This window comes from Myotis nattereri, assembly GCF_964212035.1.
Source record: "Myotis nattereri genome assembly, chromosome: 2".
In the NCBI taxonomy this organism is placed as follows: domain Eukaryota; kingdom Metazoa; phylum Chordata; class Mammalia; order Chiroptera; family Vespertilionidae; genus Myotis; species Myotis nattereri.
The window spans coordinates 138,420,234-138,433,645 of record NC_138076.1 but is presented as its reverse complement, the minus strand read 5'-3'; positions in this window follow the sequence as shown (position 1 = coordinate 138,433,645).

Sequence of the window (13,412 nt, the reverse complement as noted above, 5' to 3'; positions counted from 1 at the left end):
TCACTTGTTGATAGATGTGTATTTGTTTTTCATAATTTGTATCTTTACCTTTTTCTTCTTCTTCCTCTTCTTAAAGGATACCTTTCAGCATTTCATATAATACTGGTTTGGTGGTGATGTACTCCTTTAGCTTTTTCTTATCCGTGAAGCTCTTTATCTGACCTTCAATTCTGAAGGATAGCTTTGCTAGGTAAAGTAATCTAGGTTGTAGGTTCTTGCTATTCATCACTTTGAATATTTCTTGCCACTCCCTTCTGGCCTGCATAGTTTCTGTTGAGAAATCAGCTGACAGTCGTATGAGTATTCCCTTGTAGGTAACTGACTGTTTTTCTCTTGCTGCTTTTAAGATTCTCTCTTTGTCTTTTGCTCTTTGCATTTTAATTATGATGTGTCTTGGTGTGGTCCTCTTTGGATTCCTTTTGTTTGGAGTTCTCTGTGCCTCCTGGACTTGTAAGTTTATTTCTTTCACTAGGTAGGGGAAGTTTTCTGTCATTATTTCTTCAACTAGGTTTTCAATATCTTGCTCTCTCTCTTCTTCTGGCACCCCCATATTTCAGATGTTGGTACGCTTGAAGTTGTCCCAGAGGCCCCTTACACTATCTTCATATTTTTAGATTCTTTTTTCTTTTTGTTTTTCCATTTGGGTGATTTTTGCTTCTTCGTATTTCAAATCTTTGTCTTGATTCTTGCGATCCTCTAGTATGCTGTTGGAACTCTGCATAATATCCTTTATTTCAGTCAGTGTATGCTTAATTTCTAGTTGATTCTTTTTCATAACCTCGAGGGTCTCACTAGATTTCTTGAGAGTCTCACTAAATTTATGGGCGGTTTCTAGAAAATTCTTGAAAAACCTTAAAAGTGTGGTTTTGAACTCTATATCCAGTAGTTTGCTGTCCTCCATTTCTGTCATTTGTGACTTGTTTCTTTGTCTCCACATTTTTTATGCTTCCCTGTGTTGATAGAGTGGCTTTCTGTGTTAGGTGTCCTATAGGGCTCAGTTGCTCAGCCTCCCCGATTACCTGAGGTGGACACTCTTGGTGCACCCCTTTGTGGGCTTTGTGCACAGTCTTGTTGTAGTTAAGCCTTGATTGTTGTAGGTATCACTGGGAGGAATTGACCTCCAGGCCAGTTGACTGTGAGAATCAGCTGTGTCTGCAGTGGGAGAACTTCTGAGCTGGAGACACCCTTCTGGGACAAGACTTGCTTCAGTGGGGCTTTGGTGCTCACTGAGTCTTCCCCCTGAGTGTGTCCCTTATGGATCTGACGAGTTGTAATCTGGATGGTCCCACTCTGACCACTGGGTACACTGGCTCTTGGATCTCTAAGGAGGTGCTAATTTAGCCTCTGCCTGAGGCTACCCAGCAGGAGCTATGGAGAGATTCCTCTTCTTTGTTTGGAGTTTGGAGGTGCCCAGATGAGGCCCAACTGTGAAGCAATGCAAGCTGCTGTGGGGCCTTGGGCCTTCTTTTGGAAGTTCTGGGTCTCTCTGACCCAGCTGCAGTTTGTTAGGTAATATTCAGATTGCAAGGGGCCAGCCCTTTCATATGCAAAAACCTCTGCGCACAGTTTGGTTGGGGCAGGGTTTCAGGGGATCAACAGTGTGGAGCAAGTAGCTCTGGCTGCTCCTCAGTCCTACCCTAAGAGGCCCCACATCTCAGTGTCCTGGTAATCGCTGCAAGCACCTCTGAGAGAAAGCCGCCCTCAAGTTCCGACTGATGCCAGACAGTTCAGTTTCTCCCTGTATGAGTCTGGGTCCCCAGAGACTCACCCAGAACTGGAGTTCAGAGCAGTCGGGAGCTTGAGATTCACTCCTGATTGAAAAATACAACCATGTCCTCAGCTGCCAGCCCTCTCCACGTGCACTGCATCCTCTGCCGCCAGCCCTCTCCACATGTGCCGAGTCCTCAGCCGCCAGCCCTTTCCACATGCGCCATGTCCTCAGCTGCCAGTCCTTTCGGCGTGCGCCTCTGTACCTCTGCACTTTACTTCCACACGGCACCTCCTCTGAGTCTCAGTGCTTTTCTCTTTCCTTCTAGTTGTAGAATTTCCACTCAGCCAGACTTCCTGTGGTTCTGGATGATGTCCGTTTTGTCTTTTAGCTGCATTTTTGAAGTGGTTGTGTGAGGCAGTAATTTCTGGTGTTTACTTATGCTGCCATCTTGGTTTCTCTCCAGAATCCTCATTTTAATAATAGTTTAAATATTAATTAATATTATGATATTTTCATTGAAATATCCTTGGATGTGATCTCATATAGACTGTAGAATTTACACTCACAGTATAATTAAACAGAGCAAAAGTTAGAGATAGCATGCTTAGTTTCATTATTATTCCTGGCCTTTCCCAAATAGGATGCTTAAACTTTTAGACAATATAATATTAAGTGAATACTCAGAATCATTGCTTTGAAATACACAATCTTTTACAGCACTTAAAAATTTTATTTTCAATGTTTATTTATCTGAACTTTCTATCTACACTAGGTGCTTTTTCTCCCTCTTACCCCCCCTCCCCCCCCCCTCCCACACACACACACACTCACAGTAAAGGCTCTCCTACTATTTGACTTCTTTTGAGCTTATTATGCTTTACCAATAGATTCCTATAGCTGAAAAGTGGACTCATACACTCAGGGCACAGGCTTTAAAAACTATACATTTCCTTGTCAGGAACACTGGTACATGGATTGAAAGGACAAAGCAGAAACACACTCCCCTCCCTCTCCCCTATCTTGCCTTGTAGGGCTGGGCCCTCAGCCCAAGCCCCCTCCTTTTCTGAGTGACCACAAGAATGCCGGTTTTGACCTAACTCCCCCAACCACCACCTGAGTGGACCAATGAAGCTCCAGGAATGCAGCTAAGGTCCTGATAAGGCTATAGTGGGGGACGGCCCAAGCCTCAGAATGTGCTGGTCACTTCCTGACCTTTGTGCTGTAAGACCCTGATGAAAAACCCTGACCTAAATGACCAATCTCTGTAACCCACGTCACCCCCTAAGCCCACCCAAATGACTAGCCCTATATAACCTTTGTTCTCCTGGGACAAGCTCTCTTGCCTTACCGCTGCGTAGGACAGAGGCTGGGAGCCAAACCTAGGTTTGATTAATAAGATTAATAAAGACTCCTTGCTTATATATATATATATATATATATATATATATATATATATATATATATTATTGATTTCTTACAGAGAGGAAGGGAGAGAGATAGAGAGTTAGAAACATCAGTGAGAGAGAAACATCGATCAGCTGCCTCCTGCACACCCCCTGGGGATGTGCCCGCAACCCAGGTACATGCCCTTGACCGGAATCGAACCTGGGACCTTTCAGTCTGCAGGCCGACGCTCTATCCACTGAGCCAAACCGGCTTCGGCAAGACTCCTTGCTTTTGCATCGGAAGAGGCTCCCTGGTGGTGGATTATTGGGGACCCCGAACTCTGGGCGTAACAGGATTGCAATGTGCAACACTCACATTCATTACAATTGATAATGAGCAATACATGTTTTTCAACTTGGGCATTTGTCCTTGAGCACACTACGTTTAAGTGGCACTTTTAATGCTCATCGATTACTTGCTGTTCTCAATGTCGGAGTTTAGAGTTCTGAAGACTCCAATCTCTTTCTCTGAAAGACTTATATAATCATATTGAAACAGGAATTTTAGGGGCATATAGACAGGCTTAGGGAATTTTTAGAATTGGGGTCCATGGAAAAACACAGGGCTACAGATTGGGAGAAGGTACATCTCCATAACACAAGGAAGCCAGGTGCAGTTACAATTCCATAAGACAAGGAAGCAGAAACAGAACATTTCCATAAGACAAGGGAGCTGGAAGTAGCCCAAAAGGTCTATATTTACAAAATAAAGAATGAAGATAGCCAGAAAGAAAAGAACAATGAGGGAGGAGGGCATCACCTGTCCCAAGTGATGTTTGACCTTTGAGTTCAGGAGTTACTATAGTAACCAGCCTAAGGTAATAGTGACCAATCAGAGAGGATATCAAGGCACCAGGATCTGCAGCCTTTATAAGCCATAGGGAAAAAGAACTCAGTGGGACCCTTTGTCTTCCCTATGTGGGAGTCCCTTCTGTGGGACTCTTTCCCTCTCCCCATGTGGGAGTCTGTACTTGTTCTCCAATAAATCTCCACCTTTTCTATACCACTTTCTGTCCATAGATTCATTTTTCGATTCCGGCGAACAAAGAAAACGGTTCCAGTCCAAAAATTCCGATTCAATATTAATGCTAAACTGAGGCATTCAAGAAGCTGGGTGAGGTATAGGGGAGCATGTTACTCTTTTTCTATTGCTCATCATCTTCAATGTCCTATTTCAAACAATTCATTTTAGTTTCTTAAATAAAAGCCATGTTCTTCACATTTCCATTTCCTTTCCTACCAAGAGACATAATTATTCTGACCAAACTTCTCATGTTTCTATTCATCAATTTTTAAAGTGATTTTAACATAGGGGACATTTTAAATTTAATTCACAGACTGTCTTTCAATAATGTGAATGTCTGCAATTTTTGAGACAATAAAATATATTTTAAGATATTTAGAAATTTACTAGTAGAGATGATAGCCAATAAAAACGGCTTAAGATATATGTGATTTCACTATGACAACTTCAAAGTACTAAGCCAATATAGGATAAGACAGTTGTTATTATTATTATTCTATTGGGAAGTAGAATTTTTTTAATCTTTCCTATATGTAGGAGGCCAAGAGTGAAGAGAAGATGAGGAATTTATAAGAAAGCAAATCCTGAGGTGCTTTCTGTGGATATTATATCTTTGTGAAATGGTCTGGAGAAAGCCCTGTGTGCCCTCCCTCAGCTCTGCAGTTAAGCTACATGCTTCCATTTCCACAGCTTCTTTGGCCCTGTTTTATTAAATTCAACACTAGCACCAGGCTGTGGACTTGCTAGGGAAATAATTTGGAAAGATACTTACACATAGCTGCAATTGGTTTTCTCTGGACTAATAAGTAGCACAATGCAATTGAATTCATTTCAAGTCAATGATGCTACCAATCTATCTGTGGGAAAAAAATTATGCTTACTCTATCTCCGGTTAACCTTTGGGGAGAGAATTACCTATTTGTGCTACTTGCTCCCCTCAGTCTTTAAATGCTGTTAATCCCAATGTAAACAAGATTATCTGCCTGTACAATTCCATTCTCTAACACACTGTTAAATTTTTGCAATAGGTTTGTAGTCTCCCGTAGCCACTTCCAGTGTCTTGCGGCAACTGCTGTCACGAGGACGTACCCAAGACAGAGATGTCACAGTGGTGCTCTTGACTCAGAAAACGTCACTAGCTTGTGAATGTCATGGGCTCTTTCACATGGGCTTCTAAACTTCTCTAGCACTGATAATCCTGATCAACAACTTGGCAAAATCACATACTGTATTGTAATACTGAGTGTGTGTGTGTGTGTGTGTGTGTGTGTGTGTGTGTGTAAAATGTATCTCCAGACCTAGCTGGTTTGGCTCAGTGAATAGAGTGTGAGCCTACAGATTGAAGGGCCATGGGTTCGATTCTGGTCAAGGGCACATACCTCATGGTCAAGGATACATACTTTGCCTGTGGGCTCCACCATTGTTGGGACTGAGCAGGAGCCAATCATTCTATGTGTCTCTCTCACATTGATGTTGCTCTCTCTCTATCTCTCCCCCTCCCTTCCACTTTCTCTAAAAATCAATGGAAAAATATCCTTGGGTGAGGATTAACCAAAAAAAAAAGTATCTCAGATTATATTCTAAGCTACTGGGGACAGAGACCTTGGATTTTACTTTTGACATCTAGCTATTACTTAAGTCACACCTCGTTGTTGTAATAATGTTATATGTCTCATATCTTTAATTACACCACACATCCTGCTAATGTTATGCCCAGATTTCAAGATCCCCAATAGACCACACCAGGGAGCCAGCCGTGTCCGATGCAAAAGCAAAGAGTCTTTTATTATTATAGACCCGGGTCTGGCTCCCAGCCTCCACCGGCAAAACAGCGAGACGAGAGAGCCCGCCCTGTGAGAAAAAAAAGGGGTTTTAATAGGGGGGTGGAGTGAGGGGAGGAGAGATGACTGTGGGCCCTGCCGATTGGCCAGGTGCAAGTCGGGTCTTGTTACACAGGATGTGGTCATATCCATGACACGCATGTCCCTTGATTGTCATTGGTTAGTTTAAAAAGATTCCGGGCGTGGCCAGCAGAGGCCTGGGCTTCCGGGAAGAAGGTACTTTCCTGAGCACATGGCTGCTGCCCCAACATGGAGGATACGGGGCAAGATGGAGGGCATAGCCCTCGCCCTTTCACTAGGTGTTGTTATCATCATCTTAAAATGGGAAAACCAAGTGACAGAGAAGTATGTGACTTGTGTTTAAGCCCATGCTGCTAAGTAAGTGACAAAACCATGATTCAGACTGAAGACCCTGGGCTCCAAAGCTCTCTCTCTACACACCACAGCATGCTGCCTTCTAGTAAATTATGTTTGTTCTTGATGATATCTGACCTCAAGGAAACAAGTAATCAACAAGAGGATGGGTGCCGGATGAAAGAAAAAACTACCGAGATTGCTGCTACCTTCTGTTTGCTGGATTATTAGAGAAGGGCTGGAGGAGCAAAGTGAAGAATCATGAAGCAGATGACAGGAAACACATCCAGCAGGACTGCGGACAGTCCTGCTGCTCCTATAGGACATATTTTCCGTGACTCAGTCAAATATACATAAATGGTCATAGTAACAAGCCTGGCTTTTTAATATTTATTATTTATGTATTTATTTATTTAAAATATGTTTTTATTGCTTTTTAGAGAAAGATAGAAAGGGAGAGGGATAGAGAAATAGATACACCAATGAGAGAGAAACTATCAATTGGCTGACTCCTGCACGCCTCCTTCTGGAGATTGAGTCTACAACCCGGGCATGTGCCCTGACTGGAATCAAATTGCCATTTCTTGGTTCCTGGGTTGATGCTCTACTACTGAACAACACTGACCGGGCACAAACTTTCCTTTTTTAAACACCAATTTGTAAGGCAATTGAGGAGAAAAAACAACACACACACAAAGAGAATTGACACCTGAGCATTAACATTCTCTCCAGGCAAATGAGAGAAGTGAAATAATCTTCAGACCATTTCATTGAGTGTCCATACTACACAAAGAAGGCACTCAACAAATATTCCATACATGTGCATTAAATGTCTTGCTTTATTTCATGTGTAATCCTTTTTTTTTAATCCCTTTATCCTACTGGCAACAGAATATCAATCTTTTTTTTGTTGTTCTAGAAGGTTATAGACATTAATTTTTTAATTTTTTTAAAAAAGAGTCTTTTAGTATTCAGCTTCTGTGTTACCTAATCAGCCTTTGGCAGTCAATGACAAAAAGTAAATTCTTTTGATAGGAGATACCACACAAAATGAGTTCTATGTCATTTTACAAAATGTAGGAATTACCAACATCTAAAGTTTATGACTGAAAATCTCTGTTGAAAGTCTCAACAAAGAATCCCATCAGGACTCTAGCATCGGCACTCAGGTTCCCTGCAGAAATCATCTTACCCCTTTCCCCCCATGGCACTGGCATTCCTCCCCACTAGATCAGTTCTCACCAATACTAATGGTAGCAGCATGAAGGGCCTTTGTGAATGTACATGACATGAATTTTACATGCATACAAAATTGTATGAGTCTTAAAATTATTTTGATGGGAATTTTATGTGAAAGTTTCTTTTGTAGAAAGGAAGGTGGGAATTATCTGTAGGGGATAGTAGTTCAGTGAATTTTATTAATTTCTAATACTATAAGAAATTACATAATCTAGCAGAAAAGGAATTTTAGCAGGATATTTTTTTCTTGGACACACTAAAACCACAGTTCTCTAAAATAATATAATTGAGATAAAAAAATAAAGACATGGCTAAAGTTTGTCAAATATGACAAAACCTACTTTGTAACTACAACACGGCAAATGGCTGTCTGTCACCAATGCAAATCTGATTAAAAATATGAATATGATGTAGCAAACAAAAAATGGTAATTTTCAGATATAATTCTCACATGTCCACAAATTAGAGAACTATGGTTGGAAATATAATATCATTTTATTTGTTATAAATGTATTGCTATCAGATTATACACATCATTTTCCTATTGTTAACTGAAAATACAACTTAAAAAGCAGCATAAATTACACTGTGCAGATGTAAGTTGGAACTCTGGGTAATGCAAGTGTGATGGGATCCTCTTGATCAGCATCTCACTTATTTGTGCCCATTCTGAATAAGAACCCTGTGCACACCCTCCAGCAAAGTGAATGCAATTCTAGAAAGCAACAGCTTTACATGTATATTTTACTGAAAAAGGAGATTTGTTGCAATCACATAATTTAAGAAAAATTTTCGAAGTTCCTCCATTCCATTTCCTTTCTCTAGCTCTCTCCAGCCTCCACCACTGCTTTCAACCTCTGGAATCTGCCCTCAGGGTCTCTCCATTTCACAGAATTCAAATGTCCTCATTCCTATCACCTCATTCAGGAAGCAAAGCATCCTATATAATAAAAGCCTAATATGCAAATTGTCCCCTCTGGCAGTCTTTCAACTGAGAGTTCAACCAGGAGACCAGGAGTTCGACCACTTGCTGTGATGTCCGCTGACCACCAGGGGGTGGCACGGAACATGGCAGGCGTCAGTGACACAGCGCTGGCAGCGGGCAGCAGTAGAGGTGCTGCTGGCCCCGATGGGCCCGGATGAGAGTGGGACCACGGCAGGCTGGTGGAGCAAGTAAGCAGGTGGCGCCAGGCTAAGGCAGGTGTGAGCAGGGGCCCGGTTGCCCTGCTGATCACCCCGTAGATGGTGACCAGCAGCAGCGACCAGGGGTGGGGCCACTGCTGGGCTCCCAGGCACTAAGGGAGCTGGGTGGGGGACCCGGCCCTGATCCATTGTCCCACAAGTGGGATGGTGGAGCAGGTGAAGGGGCAGCACCAGGCCAAGGCGGGGTGCCAGGCTGCAGGGCTGCAAGGCTGGGGGTGTGAGCTGGGGCCCAATTTCCACAGGCCACCCTGATGGCCCCCACCCATGCTCGAATTCTTGCACCAGGCCTCTAGTGTTCCTTATAAAGTTTTGGGGACTTAAAATATTAAATCTTTTTTTCTGTCACAAATAATGTGTTTTTTTTTTCTTTATACTATGTTATTAGGTACTCACAGAATGCCCCTTAGTAGATGATGATTGAACTAAGACCTGAATGAAATGGATTGAAGCAGGTTTAAAAATTACATCAGCATAAAGTCTTGTCAGGTATCATCAGGATCTGATTAAGGTATTACATATGTGTCTTTATCCTCCCATTCCTCCCCCCTTCTCATGCCCTCACGCCCCTGTTGTCTGTGTCCATTGGTTAGGCTTTATATGCATGCATACAAGTCCTTTGGTTGATCTCTCCCCCTTACCCCAGCCCTCACCTACCTTCCCTCTGAGGTTTGATGGTCTGATTGATGCTTCTCTGTCTCTGTATCTGTTTTTGTTCATCAGTTTATGTTGTTCATTACAATCCACAAATTAGTGAGATCATGTGATGTTTATCTTTCTCTGACTGGCTTATTTCACTTAGCATAATGCTCTCCAGGTCCATCCATGCTGTTGCAAATGGTAGGAGCTCCTTCCTTTTTACAGCAGCGTAGTATTCCATTGTGTAGATGTGCCACAGTTTTTTAATCCACTCATCTGCTGATGACAAGTAATGTTTTTATTCAAAAGTAAAATAGATATCTGAAAATAAAAGATATTTAAGGATTGGAACAAGAGAGTAAAAGAAATTTATAGGAATTTATGGCACAAATTGGTTAAATAGGCCACTGAAGGGGGTCGGGGGATACTAATGAAAACACAGCAGCAGGCTTATAGAAATTTTGTTAGGTTGTGTTGCATGGTGATGATGTCTCTCTATTTGCAATATAATTTTATTAAAATATTTATCAAAAGACACTAAAGAGTAAAAAGTCAAGCTTCAGAGAGATAAGACTTGTAACACTTATATCTAAAGAGAACTTTCGTTCAGGCTATTTTAAATTCAAACAATCCCAAAATACAAAGACAGATAACCCTTAAGAAAAAATAATCATCTAACTTGACCAAGCAATTCAAGGGTAAGAAACCCTTCTTTTTCACAGCTGCATAGTATTTCATAGTGTAAATGTCCCACAGCTTTTTTATCCACTCATCAAACTATTTCAAATCATTACTTTGGAGATAAAAAGCATATACTTACAGAGACAAAGTGAAGGGCTATTTCTATCTTCAATATTTGTGATTAATATGCAACTTTCAGGATAGAGGCATCAAGGAGGGAAGATGTATCAAATCCCATTTTATTTTATTGAAAATATTGAAATGCAATGAGGAGTCATGAAAATGATGAAAAATTGATCTACTTATTGTACAAAATCATAGCTCTTCTCCACTAAGACCCTCCTTGGTTGGGCTACCCAGGTAGTATATTAAGCCTCTGTCCATGCCCATGAAGGAAACATCATTAAAACTCTGTGAAGAAGCCTGGCCGGTGTGTCTCAGTGGTTGAGCATCAACCTATGAACCAGGAGATAATGGTTTGATTCCCAGTCAGGGCACATGCCCAGGTTGTGGGTTCGAACCCCAGTGGGGGGTGCAGGAGGCAGCTGATCAATGATTCTCTTTCATCATTTATATTTCTATCTCCCTCTCCTTTTCTCTCTGAAATCAGTAAAACTATCTTTTTAAAAACTCTGAGAAGAAGCACATAGTGTTTGCTGAGGATGTATGAGTTCTCAGGTTTGTCCAAAGTAGAGACTTAGGAAAGACACAGACGGGCCTATGATCAAGGAGATAGACTGAATTCAGGTCCTGAAAGACCTAAGTAAAATGGTCATTAAGGATACTGTACAGTACTTTTTTTTTTTTAAGTGAGGGAGCTATTTAATGACCATGGAAGAGAAAATCTTAGACCTGTACTTTATGATAATAATGCTGTTATTGTCCTAACCAGTTTGGCTCAGTGGATAGAGCGTCGGCCTGCAGACTGAAAAGTCCCAGGTTCGATTCCGGTCAAGGGCATGTACCTTGGTTGTGGGCACATCCCCAGTAGGGAGTGTGCAGGAGGCAGCTGGTCAATGTTTCTCTCTCATAGATGTTGCTAATTCGCTATCCCTCTCCCCTCCTCTCTGTAAAAAATAAAAAAGATAAAAAAAAAATAATGGTGTTATTAAAAGATAACTTGGTTGGAAAAAAGAAAGACTAAACTTACATATTTTTTTCTTGCAAAGAGAGAAAAAGTATAATTCCCCCCCCCAAAAAAAAAAAATAATGGTACCTTAAAAAAAAAATACCACAGCTCTTTCAAAGCAAATTCACTTGAAAATAGATATCCTTATACTTCATATACTGAGACTAATTATTTAATGACAGAATATTTAGGTTGATACTTTCTAACACTATAGCATGTGGCAATTTAAAACATAATTTCTAATTTTAAGAAGATCCTATCAGGATTTTAAAGAGCCTGTTAACGTAGTTGGAGCATTGATATCACTAGTGTACATGATTGTTATGAAGTTTATTTCAAAGACTGAAGAAACTTTCGTCCCCACACAACCCCAAACAACAAAAATCTTTTCAACTCTCACTTACCATGGTGGATATCTCCTTATTTCTTGACACACTGAAGATAGTTCTTTACAGTCATCTATGAAAATGGAGATTTTATTACTAGTAAAGGATATCTAACTATATGTGAAATTGATGCCATATATATTTTAATAACACAAATATATATTAAGCCAAAATCCTCCTCATGGCAGAAGAGGAAGAATAAGTACTCCGAATGGATGTGATAAAGTGATCCTGCCTAAGGATAAAATTCCTTTGTATTTTCATGTTTAATCTAAAAATTTATGATTTTTTTTATATTCTACTGCATAGTACATTTATTTTAATATGCACTTTAATAGTCTATATTACTTAAATTTGTTTACCAAAGTTTAAAGTAAATGTTTTAAATTTCTTAAAATTGATGCCACAAAAGACTCAGGTGTTGCCCCCACAACTGTGATTCGTCCCTCTGTCTTACAGCACTACTCTGATGTTGTTTGTAGTAGTGATTTCCCAATTACAAATATTCACTATGCCAGACCTTCTCCCAGTCAGGGAAGGCCATGTGACCCATTTCAGTTCAATGTGCTATAAGTTGCTCAGTAGTTGGGGATTCTGGAAAAGCCATTGTTTTTCTGAAAAACAAGAAGTGGGGAGATCATCAGCTGTAGTAAACTTTGTAGTTCTTGCTTTTTGCCTTTCTCCTTCCTGAAGCATTGAACGAGCCTGGAGGTGGAGGAGTCCCTTTGAGCGGTGGGCTCATGGATAAGTACATATAATGAGTAACCTAGTAAGAACCTAGAAGGAGCCTGAGAGTCGCTAGCTCTGTGACTGCCCAGCTCTCCGGTGCTGTCCGACAGAACTTTCTACTGTGTGTGTGCTGCCCACTAGTCACATGTAGTTATAGAGCATCTGAAATACAGTATGAGATTGAGGAACATATTTTCAATTTAGTGCGTTTTTAATTTAAATAGCCACATGTAACTAGTAGCCGCTATATCAGACAGTACAACTAGACCTAACCTTTGTTTAGGCAGGTTTCTTTAAGGTGCAATGGACTGCACTCTTAAATAAATATACTGGGGCTTTGTGCACACACCCACACACCTACTCTGAAAACCTTTCCCTTAAATCACTATCTGATCATACTGGGATGGGATTTACTTACAGATAACTGAGAATTTCTTTACAGTGGAGCACAGGATGAAGTAAAATAATGGAAACATGGAATACTGAAGAGAGATTGATTTAACACAGGCAAGCTCCAAACATAATGAAACTTCTCCGTCTTCATTTCTCAGTGCAGGCAACAAACTGGGCAGAAGGATGTGTGTTTCTGGTGAGTTCAGCCTTTCCTTCTTCATGAAAACTGGGTTCTGTTTCCTGCAAAAGGTATGTCACATCCTGCATGTTCTGCTGCTCTGATTTCTTTCATTTCATATCCTGACATGGTACCTCTTTTGACGTGGGTTTGTTTTGTATTGGGGCAGAAGAGGATAATGAATCAGCAGAAAGCTCTGACTGATGGTAACAATACATATATGTTAATTTCTTGTTTCCAGACCATTCACACACATCAGAGGATGGACAGGGATCAATGTGAACACCGCACCACCACCCCCAACCCCCGCCCCCGAAGGAATAGAAGGCTAACTTTGGACAGCTGAAAAGATTAGCTACTGCTGCCTCCTGTAAGCAAGAAACAATGTAAAAAAAAAAAAAAAAAGTATTTCTTGGAGAACAGTGAAAGGAGAAGGATCTGAGTGAAAGGAGTTTTAGGGGTA